This window comes from Coenobita brevimanus, chromosome 93 (assembly GCF_032717465.1).
Source record: "Coenobita brevimanus isolate Jiangsu-jjx chromosome 93, ASM3271746v2, whole genome shotgun sequence".
Classification (NCBI taxonomy): Eukaryota; Metazoa; Arthropoda; class Malacostraca; order Decapoda; family Coenobitidae; genus Coenobita; species Coenobita brevimanus.
Window position 1 is genome coordinate 43,731,217 of NC_137046.1, and position 14,038 is coordinate 43,745,254.

The window sequence follows — 14,038 nt, forward strand, 5'->3', positions numbered from 1 at the left end:
ATCGAATGGGCAAGTAAAGGTCTCGTGGGCTAAGCAGTCCAGCCAAATGTAGCCCATAAGAGTTTACATTTGAGAGGTGATTGGGGTTCAATGTTTCATATAATGCCATTCAGGAATGAGGTGCTGGCTACTTTCGCCTTAATGTTTGGTCTAAGTAGCATAGCTCAGGACCCGTACGTTTCTGTTGAGGCGATAGAAGACTGATGACATAAGCTAGAAACTTGGAGGCCCGTTCCGGAGATCCATTTGATTACCGATATACGCAGAGCGGTGATACACTGCAGCCGTTACAATCTACGTTACCTGACATTTGTGCACTAAAACCCAACGTTTCTGGTGCGATACACTTACGTTATCGCATTTGATTGCTGTTGCAGTATTCATAGGGGTGTTTTTGTAACGCGTCGGTGGGTAATGGGAAGAGCATGCATACGGCGACGTAAGTGTGCATACTGTTACTTGAAAGAGCCAGGATCGAACTAGTGATAATAGTCCTCACCATATCGCTTTATCCACTTCACTATCCCCTCCCCCATCTCCACTTTAAAACTACCATAAAATTTGTACTGTGTTCTGGGGCTGCCGATGCTGTTTCTTCTGTATCAGAATGGAGACAGCGATGTGAAAGACAGGCAGGAATTTTTTTTATACTGATGTTGTTTTCTGTTATTGATGTTTTCTATTACTATTCCTTTTTACTGCTCCTTTACCGTCCACTCCTCTGCTTGTGGTCCGTAAGTACCGTTAACCACGTGGAAGATAGCTAAGACTAATGTAGGGCTGCTCCTGCTGATGTTTATAAACTCTGCTCCTTCACAGTCTGCTCTTTAGCCTGTAGGAAGTGACATAAAAGGCTGACATGATACCGATTCACAGACAGACTTATCACTAATTTGTTACTGCAGGAATGGCGAGGAGAGAAGAATGCTGAAAGTTTCCATGTCTCCCGTTCGTCCTGGAGAAACAGTTTTTAGTTACGAGAGGGAACCTGATCGTATGTTCGTACATCTACATCCAGGACCCTTCTGGTGCTATTGATGTTGCTGCTGCTGCTCTGTACAGGGATAAACTAGATCATTCGACTTCCGCACAAGGTTTCAGGTCATACATTTTGTGTTTCAGGCTTTGCTTGGGAATTTCAGGGTCTTCTGCAGAACAAAATCATGTTCGTTTGGTCTTTTGAGTCATCAGTAGGAGTGGGAATGCAGTTGTCATATTCACAAAATAAATTGTGTATAACTGTTCGTTTGCAGCTTTGTCTTCACTCATGCAAATTCCAAACATTTCACAACCAGACTAGTGATTGTTACCGGGAAAAATTGTGACCAAACTAACTTATGTCATTTTCCTGTGAAATTTTACTTTTGGTATAAATTGGTTTAGCTCCATTACGCTTATTTCTTCACAGGTGTATAAGGTTGGCGAGCGTTGTACACGTCCACTTCCCCCGCTTTGCCTCCAGATATACATGGTTCCCTTAGCCCACTCCACCCAACCACTCACTCGACTCCTTCAATCGCACGACGTACTTTTCATCTGTACTTTTTACCTGTAGGTAATTTTAATCAGGTTAGAAGAACAGCTTAATTGTAAAAGGGTTATGGTAGACATATTTGGTTCCTCCAGATTCATTTTAAGAGAGATATGGAATAACTAGAAGAATTTCCAGTGAAATGGTTATGAGGAATGGTTTCAGTTAGTCAGCTACACGTGATTCTCCCGGCTGAATAATGTCGTCAGGCGGTATCAGAGAAAAAATTGCATTAATTTAACCGTCGATGAGAAAGGTGAAACTCTGCGGTGACGTCCATTTTTGCTTGGTTCTTGCTGCCTGTCTGCGGTACCTCACCATTTATTTCCTGACACCACATCCTGTGAGGAGTTGCCCCGTCAAAAGTTAAGTCCACAAACTGCTTCCAGCCCCAGCCTAGGATCAAACTCACATAATTTCGGACGTCAGACCATCATCTCCCCAAAATCCCTTTACCTACCCGCAAAATCTCATACACCTCACTCCAGTTAGCTTTGTCTCCTTAAGTCACCTTACCTACAAAATCCCATCATCTCAATAAGTATCCCACACAATCTCACTAATAACTAGAATGGCACTCAGTAGCACATACCTCCGCCAACGCCCTGCCTCGCAATGTTTAAGAAAGTGAAAAAAAAAAAATCCTGGATCAGTTCCTTTATCCGGATCCGCACCAAAATTTAATGGAGTGTATTCTGGGCCAAGGCCCATTCTGCTACCAAGTTTCATGGAAATCCGTCCTTTAGTTTTTGTGTAATCTTGCCCACAAACCAACCAACTAAAAAACGGACAGGGGTGAAAACATAACCTCCTTGGCGGAGGTAATTATTCCTGCAAATTCCCAGTCTGTTCATCACAGTCGTATGCATATCTCTAATTATCGCCAAAATCTCACTAATTGCCGTACGAAAATCCACAGTCTCTCTAGTTATATACAAATCTTACATATCTCTCTAATTACCTCACTAAGCTAAACAACCCAATCTGATTACCCACAGTATCCTATGCATCCCTAATTAGACCAGACCCATCATATGTAATATTTAATTTCATACATTTGTCTGTTGCAATTATACCACAGTTTCATAAGTCTTATTACCAACATTATCATTTATTTGTCTTTAATTTGTCCAGTTATCATACAACTCTAAGTACTCCACAAACTCCGTCTCTCTCTCTCTCTCTCTCTCTCTCTCTCTCTCTCTCTCTCCGTCATTAACCAGAAATCCCAGTTGCCTTTAAAAAATCCACAATCACATACATCCCTCTCTAACTGCCCACAGTATCTCACATTCTCTCCAAGCACCTCACAGTCTCATACAACAACTCGCTTTTGAATAATCACAGTATCTCTCTCTCATCATCTCACAATCCCACACATTGCTCTCTAACAATCCAACATAATCCCACGCACATACCGTATATGTGCTCTAACTGTGTGTGCATGTTTGTTGAGGGGCCCCATTAAAATACGTTTACATTGTCCCGGGCCAGTTAGCAGCGTAATGGGAGTGATTTATGGGGTAGATAGAGGCAGATGTTACCGCTCACCAGATTAATGCGGGCCCTGGCTAAGTAGGCTAAACCTTCTTTTGATCATTTGTTAAAGCTTTATATAAAACTTACTCTCACGTTTGTGATTACGTTTTAAGTTAACGTTATGGAAGGCCATGGTTTTTCCGTGAATGTGTAAGGCATTTTGTAACCTGCTGACGGCAAGTAAACAATGATCCTAGATTCATGCAGCGGCTCCAGCACCACCGATGTGCCGCCAACAAGCAGCCTGGACATTTTTTATGATGGCTGTATGCTGTTCCTAAGGCCAATCCTTACCTAGGGCCTCGAGCGTGAAATAAGAGTATTCATTTTCCTAGCCTACCTGCCATCCATGGCTAGCGAGTCCAGTTTTAGGTGAAGCTTTGTCTCCGGCTATACAGTGAGTGATCAGGCAGCCCACGAAGTCATATTAAGAATACCAGAGAAAAATATAATCAGAAAAACAGTGAACCAAGAGCACGTAGGATCTAAACCCCTCCAAACCGATGTGGTATTTATTCAGTCTACGAACTGACAGTTATTTTTTCAGCCTAGGAAGGATCTAAGGAGGGAAAGGTTAGTGAGTGATCTACAGCATAAACTAAACCATGTCTGCAGTAATGTGAATACAATCGCCTGGATACAGCAGGAATAAAACAAAATGCGTCTTGGTACTGAAATGACTGTGAATGGTATAATATTATTGTGTGAGTGAGGTTCCATCCCTTCCTGTCCTCTCTGTCCTTCACGTTACTAACAAGATTATAATCCTTCCCCCTACCTCCCCTAGTCCTTTAATCCTACCCATCTCTTTCCCCTCTTCCTGTAACTTAGATCTCTCTCTCTCTCTCTCTCTCTCTCTCTCTCTCTCTCTCTCTCTCTCTCTCTCTCATATTCTTGCGGCCCTTTGTTCTCTTCATCTCTCCCTTCTTTCATCCTTCATTCCTTACTCTTTTTTTTTTTTATCTTCCTTACTCATGTGTTTTCTTTTTCCTTCCTTCCTTCCATTATTTTTTTCCTTCCTTCCTTCATTCATTCATTCATTTTTCTTTCCTTTCCTTTCCATGCCGCATCATATTTTTCTTCCTCTTCTCAAGCCTTTTTCTCCTCACTTTTTCCCAGACTGCTAACTTCACGCTTCACCTCCTTGAATTTCATCGTGCAATTTTTTCTCTCACTCTCTTATTTTCTTCCTCCTTTACACCCTATTTACTGCTCTCTTTTCCTGTCAATTTTTCTTTTCTTCTTTTCCTTTCCTTTTCCCTCTTTTCCTCCATCTTCTCTTCCCCTCTTTTTTTTTCCTTTCTTCCTTTTCTTCGTACTGTTTGCCCATTTTTTTAGTACTTCTCTTTTTCCTTTCATTTCCTTCTTTTGCTGCCCTCCCTTCTTCCCGCCCTCCCATTTTGCCTTAAAAACCTCCCTTTCTCCCAGAACTGTTCCCATCCCTTCCTCCCAACTTTTTCTTTCCTCTCCCTCCATCCTCTTTTTGTCTTCTCCCTTCCTTCCTTCCTTCCTCTTACTTTCCACTCCTATCTCTCCTTTCATCCATCCTCCCCCCCTCCGTTTTCCTTACCCCCCCCCCGCCTCTCTCTCTCTCTCTCTCTCATGTCATGCGAAGTGAGAACGGTCGTTGATGTTTTATTGTTTTTCGATGTGGCCATGCCACGTTGAGTACACCGCTTCCCGTCCGATTAGCGAAGTTAAGCAACGTTGGGTCTGGTTAGTACTTGGATGGGTGACCGCCTGGGAACACCAGATGCTGTTGGCATCCCTACGTGTCAAGTGGGGTTGGTGGAGGATTAGTGCCCCTCCCTGTAAAACAATTAACTCTAAGCGCTTGACCACCCCGTTTGGGATACATGGCGTCTGGCAATGGATGGATGGATGGGTGTTTGTGTGTGTGTGTGTGTGTGTGTTACCATATAACTCAAAGTTTTTAATCGATAACAACCAAACTTGGTGGAAGGGTTGAGAGTTAGCCCAGGTAGAAACCTATTGCTTTTAAAACATCAGGTCAAAGGTCAAGGTCGCAGGGCTAGGTCTGACAGTCACCAAGAAAAATCAACTTTAAATCGTTTATATTCAATTTCTACCTGTCTTTGGGAAATGATTGCGGGCTCCTGGCCTTTGGTTCCTTCTTCCTTGCATGAAAAAAGTAAGAATAAAGGGATTTAATTATGAGAACATTTAGTGTAAGGCCAAGGTCACAACTCAAGAACAAAGTTCAACCCGTGCGAGTGTTTACAAAATAACTGTTTCATTCAGTGTTACCTAAGATTAGTGGAAATTTGAGGGTCGGAAAAGGAATAGAGCAAGTGTTGATGGGAACAATAGGGCAAAGGTCAAGGTTAAAGGTAAAACTAAATTTTAAGTTTTTAACCGATTTATACCAAACTTTCCGAAAGTGGTAAGGGTCAGGGAACAATAATCGGATTAAATTTTGGGAAAAATTAGGCCAAGGTCATGGTCACATGAGAGGGTCAAAATTCGGCCAGTATGAGCCTTTATTAACATAACTCAATTTTCACATGATTGTACCCAAACTTCATTTAATGTTTAAAGGTCGGCCAAGGAGTAGACATTGTTATAGAGAACAACAGGTCAAAGGTCAGGGTCAACTGAAATAGTTTTTATCCTATTTACACCAAACTTTGGGAAAGGATTAATGGTCAGGGAAGAACAAAGGGATTCAGTTTCGAGAACAGTCAGTCAAAGGTCTGGGTCACAGGCCAAGGTCAAAGTTCGACCCATGTGTCTGTAGGCGGACCAGATATCTAAAGCAGTTTTTATTTGATTTGTATCAAACATGATTGATGAGTTGCAAATCACTGAAGAGTGTGACCTATTGTTCTTGAGAAAGGTTAACTGTCAAAGTCCGACGGAAAAATCAGCTTAGCCAGATTTTTTGTGATGTAGATTGAACTTTATGGAAGGTTTCGGGTTATAACAACAAAAAAAGAAATTAGATTTGAGAACAGTCGGTCAGACGTCAAGATCATGGAATGATCATAGTTAAAGGTCACTAGAAAAGTCATCTCAAACAATTTTGATATTATTTTAATCATAGCTGGTGGAAAGTTATTACTCATATTTAGGTAAGAATGAAGTAATTCGATTTTTATAGTAATCTGTCGAAGGTTAAGATCACGGGGCAAAATAAAGTATTCGACCCTTAAATCAGTTGGTTGACACGGGTGTTGTACTGAGTGCTCTTTCTTGTCTGCCTGCCTGCCTGCCTACCTATCTGTCTATATATCTGTCAGTCTGTTTATATCTTCATTTCATTGCCCCTTCTTTCTCACCTTGCAAGAGGGGAACAAGTCAAGAGTGAGAGCAGTGGAAATGAGTTACTTGAGAGGAGCATGTGGAGTGACGTGGAGGGACAGGTTGACGAATGAAGAAGTGAAGGAACGTTGTGGGGTAGATGTGGATGTGGTTGAGAAGATTAGGAGAAATACACTGAGGTGGTTTGGACATGTGGAGAGAATGGAGAATGAAAGACTGACTAAGAGGGTGTATGTAGGTGAGGTGGAGGGAGGGAGAGGGAGGGGTAGACCGAGGATGAGGAGTTGAAAGGTATATGAGGGAGGGGGGGGGTGAGTTGGGGGGAGGGGAGTCAAATGGTGGGTGACAGAGTGACTTGGAGGCGTTTTGTCTGCGGCCACCCTTTGCAGGATTAGGGCGTCGGGCTATAGATAGATAGATAGACTTCCTCTCTCCTTCCTTATTTACTTCCTCGTATCTTTCTCTTATATTCTTTCTTTCTCATCTTCCTTCCTTCCCTTCATCCCTCCCATGCAACATCGTACCCTTCCTTCTTTAACTTTTTCCCCCAAAATTTTTTCACTGCTTGTTTACTCCACGCTTCACCTCCCTGCATTTCATTTTGCAAGTCTTTTCTCTCATGACCTCTCTTTCTTCATTTTCTCCTCTTCACAAACCTTTCCCACTTTCTTCTTGCTTCTTATCCTTTCTCTCCTCATTTTTCCTTCCACCTTTTTTTCCCCTCCATTCAGTCCTTTTCCGTCCATTCTCCTTTTCCCTCCTTATGTTCAGTTTCTTCCCTATAATTTCCTTTTCCTTCTCTTATCTCCAGTGACTTTTTATATATTACTCCCAACATTCCCTGCCTTCCTTATTTTTTCAATCTCCTCCAGCCATCCCCCCTTCTTTTTTTTCTTTCCATCCTTCCCTTCCTTCATCCTCTTTCCACCTTCCTCACTCCTTTCGTCAGTGCTCCTTCTGTCCATCCTCTCTCTCTCTCTCTCTCTCTCTCTCTCTCTCTCTCTCTCTCTCTCGTTTGCACGGCGACAAGGTAAAAGGAATAAAAGGAAAATTGTTTACGCCGAGAGAGAGAGAGAGAGAGAGAGAGAGAGAGAGAGAGAGATGATGATGATGATGATGGATGACGACAGCAGGTGATAATGACTATGACGACAGTGATGATGATGATGAGAAGGAGGACGAAAGAAAACGTAATTAACAGATCAGGATTATCTGCGACACCCGTAATAAATAATGATGCTGTTATGATGATGATGGTAACCTTAACAGTGGCTACTACGATGACGATGGTGACGAAGAAGAAGCAGCAGAAATAAACCTAAAAATTTAACTCTTCTTAACAATTTTTTCACGAGAACAATAATTATTCTGATGGCTGCTTTATGAAGGGACATCCTCCTTTACGATCACTCTTTTTGGACCCCCGCTGACACTTGGCAACAATATAGGATGGCTCTCTGTTTTTCTTTCTGTTCTTTGGCCTTTATTTTCTTTGTTTTATTCCCATTTTCTTTGATTTGTACTCAATACTTTTTTTTCCTGCGTCTTTTCCTCCTGTGTATCTTCTCGTCCTCTTGTCTGTACTGTATATCATTACCTGTAAATCGATCTGAGTAATATCAGTCTCTGAGTGTGTGTGTGTGTGTGTGTGTGTGTGTATATATATATATAGATAGATAGATAGATAGACACGAGACTGGTCATTGTACCCCCTCAAATTCAAACATTTTTTGTCTTCTCTATCATTTCTCCATCTCTGTCTCATGTGTGTTGTTATCTGACTACCATTAGAGGTGACCGTTCGTTCTTTCTGCTGTATCAACCTTTCATTTCCATTGATTTCTTGGTTCTCTCTCTCATTTTCTCTCACTTAGAGTTTGGGTGATGTTTGTTCTTCCTTCTATGCCAGCTTTTGTGTGCATTTCTTTCTCTTGTTCACATCTTTCTTCAAAATCTATATCATCCCTCATCTGGGGACTGTTTGCTCCTCCATATGTATTAAGTATGCGCTAACACCCACCGTCCATAATGAGTACATTCTAAGGTTATGTCATTCAGGACGATGTAATTTATCAGTTGGGGGTGTTTTTCATAAGTCGATGGGTATTGTTAAAGAAAGTAAAGACTGTTTTAACGAAGTACAAATACATAGACTGTTCCCTACCCAAGCCTGGGATGGATCTCGCGTCCTTACGGTCAGCAACTCATTGTTCCATCCACTCCATCATCATCTCTTGCACTAAAGGGGAAAAAGAATGGTCTCCTTTGACTTATGGGCTATGAAACTGTACTTTTGATTTTGTTCTTGCCACTACCAAAGTGTTTTATTTAACGTTTTAGAGCAACTGCAATATTGAAGAATTATATTATGGCTTTAGATAACACCTGCAGTTGAAAAATCTCTCCTCAGCTGATGCAATAATCAAAGTAACAAGAGCCAGACTAAAAAGACGATCTAGTCCTAAAAGAATTAAGCCGGATATGAGCTGGACTAACTTTGACTAACTTTGCCTAAGGCCAAATTAGAGAGCATGTACCTAGTTTACTCTACAGCCGCAAACTCCGGCTAACTCAATCTTGCCCCGGTTGATGGCGGACGAGAAACATGTCTTCCTAGGTCTTTATTAGCCCCTTCAGCCCACGAAGATCCTTTTTATTGTTGCCCCTCTTAGAGGCTTTTATTCTACTTATGAGAGACTCTTCAGACTGGAGAGGTCAGATATAGCTTTCAGTAACCCCTTTCGTATGAGAAATCTGTTCTAACTTGATTAAACTCAAGATGCTGCGAGAATAAAAGAGAAAATGTTACCTGATTCAAGGGGTCAGATCTCGTGACCTGTTTATCTTAGCATATTCTTGCTGTTTCCGGACGATGTAATTAATTTGGGAAAGGCCTCTTGTACTGAATGGGTTAATGAAGGCCAGTTTCGTCACCTGACTGAAAGAGTTAAAATCATTACCAACAGACGATTCTCTTTACCCAAGGAATGACCTCTCGATGTGATGGGATAACAAACAATATTTATGTATCATCTCACAAGATGTCTCCTTTAAAAGAGTAAAATCGCCTGACTGTAGAATTGATAAAAAATCATCGTCCTGAAGAGGTTTTGTTACCCATTTATGTCAGAGGTTCGTCCCAAGCAAAATAAATATAGATTACAAATAAATATATAAAAAATTACAGTTATAAATAGACAGAGGGTGGCCTAAATCACCTCCACCTCCTCCGTGTCCTGTCCTTCGTTATCATTCCTTCCCTCTATTTCCTGTCCCTTACTCCACTTCCTATCCCTCCTCCATCCCCCCACCATCCTTCCTTCCACTTCGTATCCTTTCCTTCATTCCTTATTCCAACCCGTCCCTTCTCTTTTCCCTCCCTCCATTCACTATCTTCCTACTTCTCCCATCCCTCTCCCCCACTCCCCATCATCCCACCATCCCCGCCTTCATCCGAAAGTCCACCATCCACCTCGTTTATTGGTTTACTTTGTGCCCTGCGGTCGTAAACAGGTGATACAGCTTGCCACAGGGATTGGCAGTAGTTGTAGTGGTAGCTGTAATTGTAGTGGTAGGGATGGTTATAGTTATTGTAGTAGTGGTGGTGGTTATAGTTACTGTATCAGTAGTAGTGGTGGTGGTTATAGCGACTGTTCTAGTAATGGTGATGTAGCAATACTTAAATAATTGTTCTTGTTCGTAGTGGTGGTGGTGGTGGGGTAATGATAGTTTGTCCAGTTTCTTTTTATTCATGTCATCCCAACCTTCCATTCAATCTCTTCATTTCTCTTCGTCTGTCATCTCTTTGTTTAATATGTCAGTCTGTCTGTCTATTTGTCTATCAGTCGGTCTGTGTCTGTCTACCTATTTATGTATGTCTGTCCAATTATATGTCTATGTCTGTCTGTCTGTCTAGCTGTCTGTGTAACTGTCAGTCTATCTGTATCTGTCTGTCTATCTGTTTATCTGTCTGTCTGTCTCTGTACCAACATGTTTATTAGTTTACAGTTTATCTGGTTACCTATCTGTCGGTCTTGCTTTCACTGAAACAAAAATCAGCCAGTCAGTCATCTAATCAGTTTTTTTTTTTTTTTTTTTTTTGTGTCCGACTCTGGGCAAAGGCTTCAGGGCCTATATCTTGGGGGCAGTAGCCTATCCCAAGGCCCAGTAGTCGCTTAGTCATTCAGTAAATTAGTTCGTCAGTCAGGTTAATCACTAACTATATGTCTGTCTGTCGCTTTGTCCTGTAAAGAATGGCCTACGAACTTCCCATCTTGCAGCCTTCCTTCCTTCCAACCTACCTGTCTGCCATCCTTCCTACTTTCCACCCTACCACCCTTCCTCTCTCATCTTCCCTAACTTCCAACCAATCATCCTCCCTACCTAACATCCTACCAACCACACTCTATACTGTACTCTCTACCATCCTTCCTACATTCAAGCCTTCCACACTTCCTACCGCCCAGCCATCCAGCCATCCAATCTGACCACCCAACTCATCCCACCTTTGTCCCTAACCCATAACTTTTCCCTTCACCATAACTCTGACCTACCCCTCCTCGTCCCCTCATCTCTCTGAACCATTGTCCCTTTTCCCTCTGACTCTTCTCTCCTATTCCTCTCTAATTCTCCTCTTCCTCTCTACATCTCCCCTTCTCGCTCACCCATCACCATTTTTCCGTGTTTCCCTTCTCTCCTTCCTCCTGTTCCTCCGTACACTATACTTACCATAGTTTTCCCTCCCCTCTTCCCATCCTTTGTTTCCCTTTCTCTCCTCGCTTCTCTCTGCTCTTTATCTCCTCCCTTCTTTCCCTCTTCCTCCCTTCGCCATCATCATTTCTCCCTACTCTCGTATTTCTCCGTCTCCCCCGTCCCTCTACCGTAGACTCATATCTGCCCTTGTGTTTGTTTTGTGTGTGTGTGTTTGTCTGTGGGTGTGTGGGGGGCGGGCGGGCGTGCTAGAGAGAGAGAGAGAGAGAGAGAGAGAGAGAGAGAGAGAGAGAGAGAGAGAGAGAGAGAGAGAGAGAATTCCTTTTATTGTCTCATATTTTCCTCACGGTGGGAGAGGGCAAAAGGGAGACATCAGAATGTTTTTAGTAATCATCACTATTTTTTCATAATAGGGTGAGTATACAAATAAATGTTTAGATAAGTCACGAGTTATTCATAGCATCAGTATCCTGGAAAATGGAGGGATGATGATGACGATTGTGGTGATGATAATGATAATGATGATGATGATGATGATGATGATGTGTCTTGGAAATGTGCATTCATATTCATTTGAAAATTCTTGTCAAAGAAGAGCGTGCGCGTAAAACTGATGACCAGCATTTTTTTTTTTTTTACGTTGATTCATAAACTTAAGTATACAGTTTTTTCCGATGCGGGATAATCTCTTGGAGCGACACTGTTCGTCAGTCACTCCATGGGCTATTTTTTTTTTTTTTTTTCCCAAACATGACAAAGTACTTTATTATCCGTTGACTTTAGTGACACCCTTTTGTAGGGCGCAGAGGGTCCCGTGTTCAGTCCTGTTATACTTGATACGCTGAACATTCAAAAACTGAAACCATTAAATTCATATTTACCGTCCATCTACACCATCCTTTATTTACATTGGTATTTCTTGTGCTTTATTTCACTGACGTAGTTGAACCAGATATTTTCTAATAGGGTCTGTACCGGTAATCAGAGTTTTATGAACTGTACCCAGAGTTGCACAGGGAGGATAAATAGCTAGCCGGCTATTTACTGCTTAAGTACATTTTCCTGACTGGTACATCGCAAAGACATCCTGAACTGATATGACGTTTTCATTGGTAAGGTGGAGGGGATATCGGGGAAAATTTATCGTCACCACCACCACCACCACCGTTATTACATGCCAACCCTATAATACCTTTAATACTTGTACATAGAGTGGAAAGAATCCAGAAACTGTAACATGGAAGCACAACAGTAACAGAAGAAACAACATTATGCCAACTGAATCGGGAAAGCAAGCAAGTGAACTGTGGCTTATCATAACCATAGAGTTTACAGTATATTGGCGAAATCGGCCTTTACCTCGAAGATGCCTTCCAGCGCGCCCTGTCAAGACCTCATGATGCCTTTATGTATCTGTTACCAGGCTGCGGTCGACGTTCAACCATACGCCATTTTTCAGTTTTCCGAGGACTTTGGCATGGTTTAGCCTCTGCATTATGGTTTCATCGTTTTCTAGTTTTTTCTTGCTACTATCAAACGCATTTATTCAGATAGAATCCCCATGTTAATGGGGACAATATTGTAATGATGATAATGATAATAACAACAGTGCATCAGACCTTCAGCTAATAGTAATAATAATAATAATAATAATAATAATGATAATAATAATAATAATAATAATAATAATAATAATAATAATAATAATGATAATAATAATAATAATAATAATAATAATAATAATAATGAAAGCAGTGTTAAGAAATAGGGAAGTATGTATGAAAGTAAGAAAAAAAAAATGTGTATGACAGTATTATGGTCCCAGCTCCAACGTATGGAAGTGAAGCTCTGTTGGAATAGCACAAGTCACAAGTGAGTGCAGTAGAAATGAGTTATTTGAGAGGAACATTTGGAGCTACATGGAGAGAGGAAGTACAGGAGCGGAGTGATGTTCATATGTTTATGTTGAAAGCTTTAAGAAAAATACTCCTGGCTGGTTTGGCCATGTGGAGAAGATGGAGAATAAGAAACTGACTAGAAGTGGATATGTGATTGAGGTGGAGAGTGGGGGAAGGAGGGAGAAGGGAGACCGGGGATGAGATGGAGGGATGGGATGGAGGGATATATGAGGGAGGAGTGTGAGTTGAAAAGAGGACAACCTTATGAAAGAGGACAGGGTGACGTGATGAGAATTGCTTGTGGCCATCCTTCACGGAATTAAGGCGTCTGGTTAATAATAATAATAATAATAATAATAATAATAATAATAATAATAATAATAATAATAATAATAACAACAACCAATTTCGATATCAACAGAACCAAGATTTCATACGGTAGCAAGCACTATAACCCCTGTCTAGTCTCCCTGTGCCTACCCCTGATGTAGCAGTGGCAGCAGGAGTAGGAGCCAGAGAGCACAGGCGTCTCAAAGGCAAAGATATATTGGCAAACTTCAGACGGGAGTGAGATGTGGGTGGGTGGGGGGGTGATGGGAAGGGAGGCAGGAATGCGTAGTATGAATCAGCGAGAGAGAGAGAGAGAGAGAGAGAGAGAGAGAATTGTGCTTGTTTTTTTTGTGCTTAATTATGTACTGTGTGTGTGTGTGTGTGTGTGTGTGTGAAAATATATGTGAGAGAGTGAGTACGGACTGAGAGAGCCGGTGAGGGAAGTGACAGAGTGGGGGAGGGAGTGGCAGGGTTGGAAACTGATCATGATGGAGAGTGGTGGAGAGGACGTGCAGGCGGCGGAGAGGGTATGATGAGGATGAGTGAATTAGAAATATATTTAAGACGTACTGTGAGAGGCCTGGAGGAACTGTGGCTAGAGTATGTAGAGACATTAATGGTAACCTCTTAGTAAGTGACAAAATTAGTGAATACATCGTAATCAGTTGAATTCTTAATTTATGGAATATTTACTACCGTCCAACTCTTAATTGGCGTCGGGGGAACCTTGCAGTGAAGATGAAACAAA

The 14,038-nt window shown here is 41.7% G+C and overlaps 1 protein-coding gene and 1 pseudogene across 1 annotated transcript in view; one reads left to right on the forward strand and one right to left on the reverse strand.

Annotated features, from left to right (window-relative positions):
* Positions 1-14,038, reverse strand: part of LOC145412422 (uncharacterized) — a 341,290-nt gene that overhangs the window by 250,729 nt on the left and 76,523 nt on the right. The window lies entirely within an intron of this gene.
* On the forward strand, positions 4,717-4,834 carry LOC145412642 (5S ribosomal RNA; annotated as a pseudogene).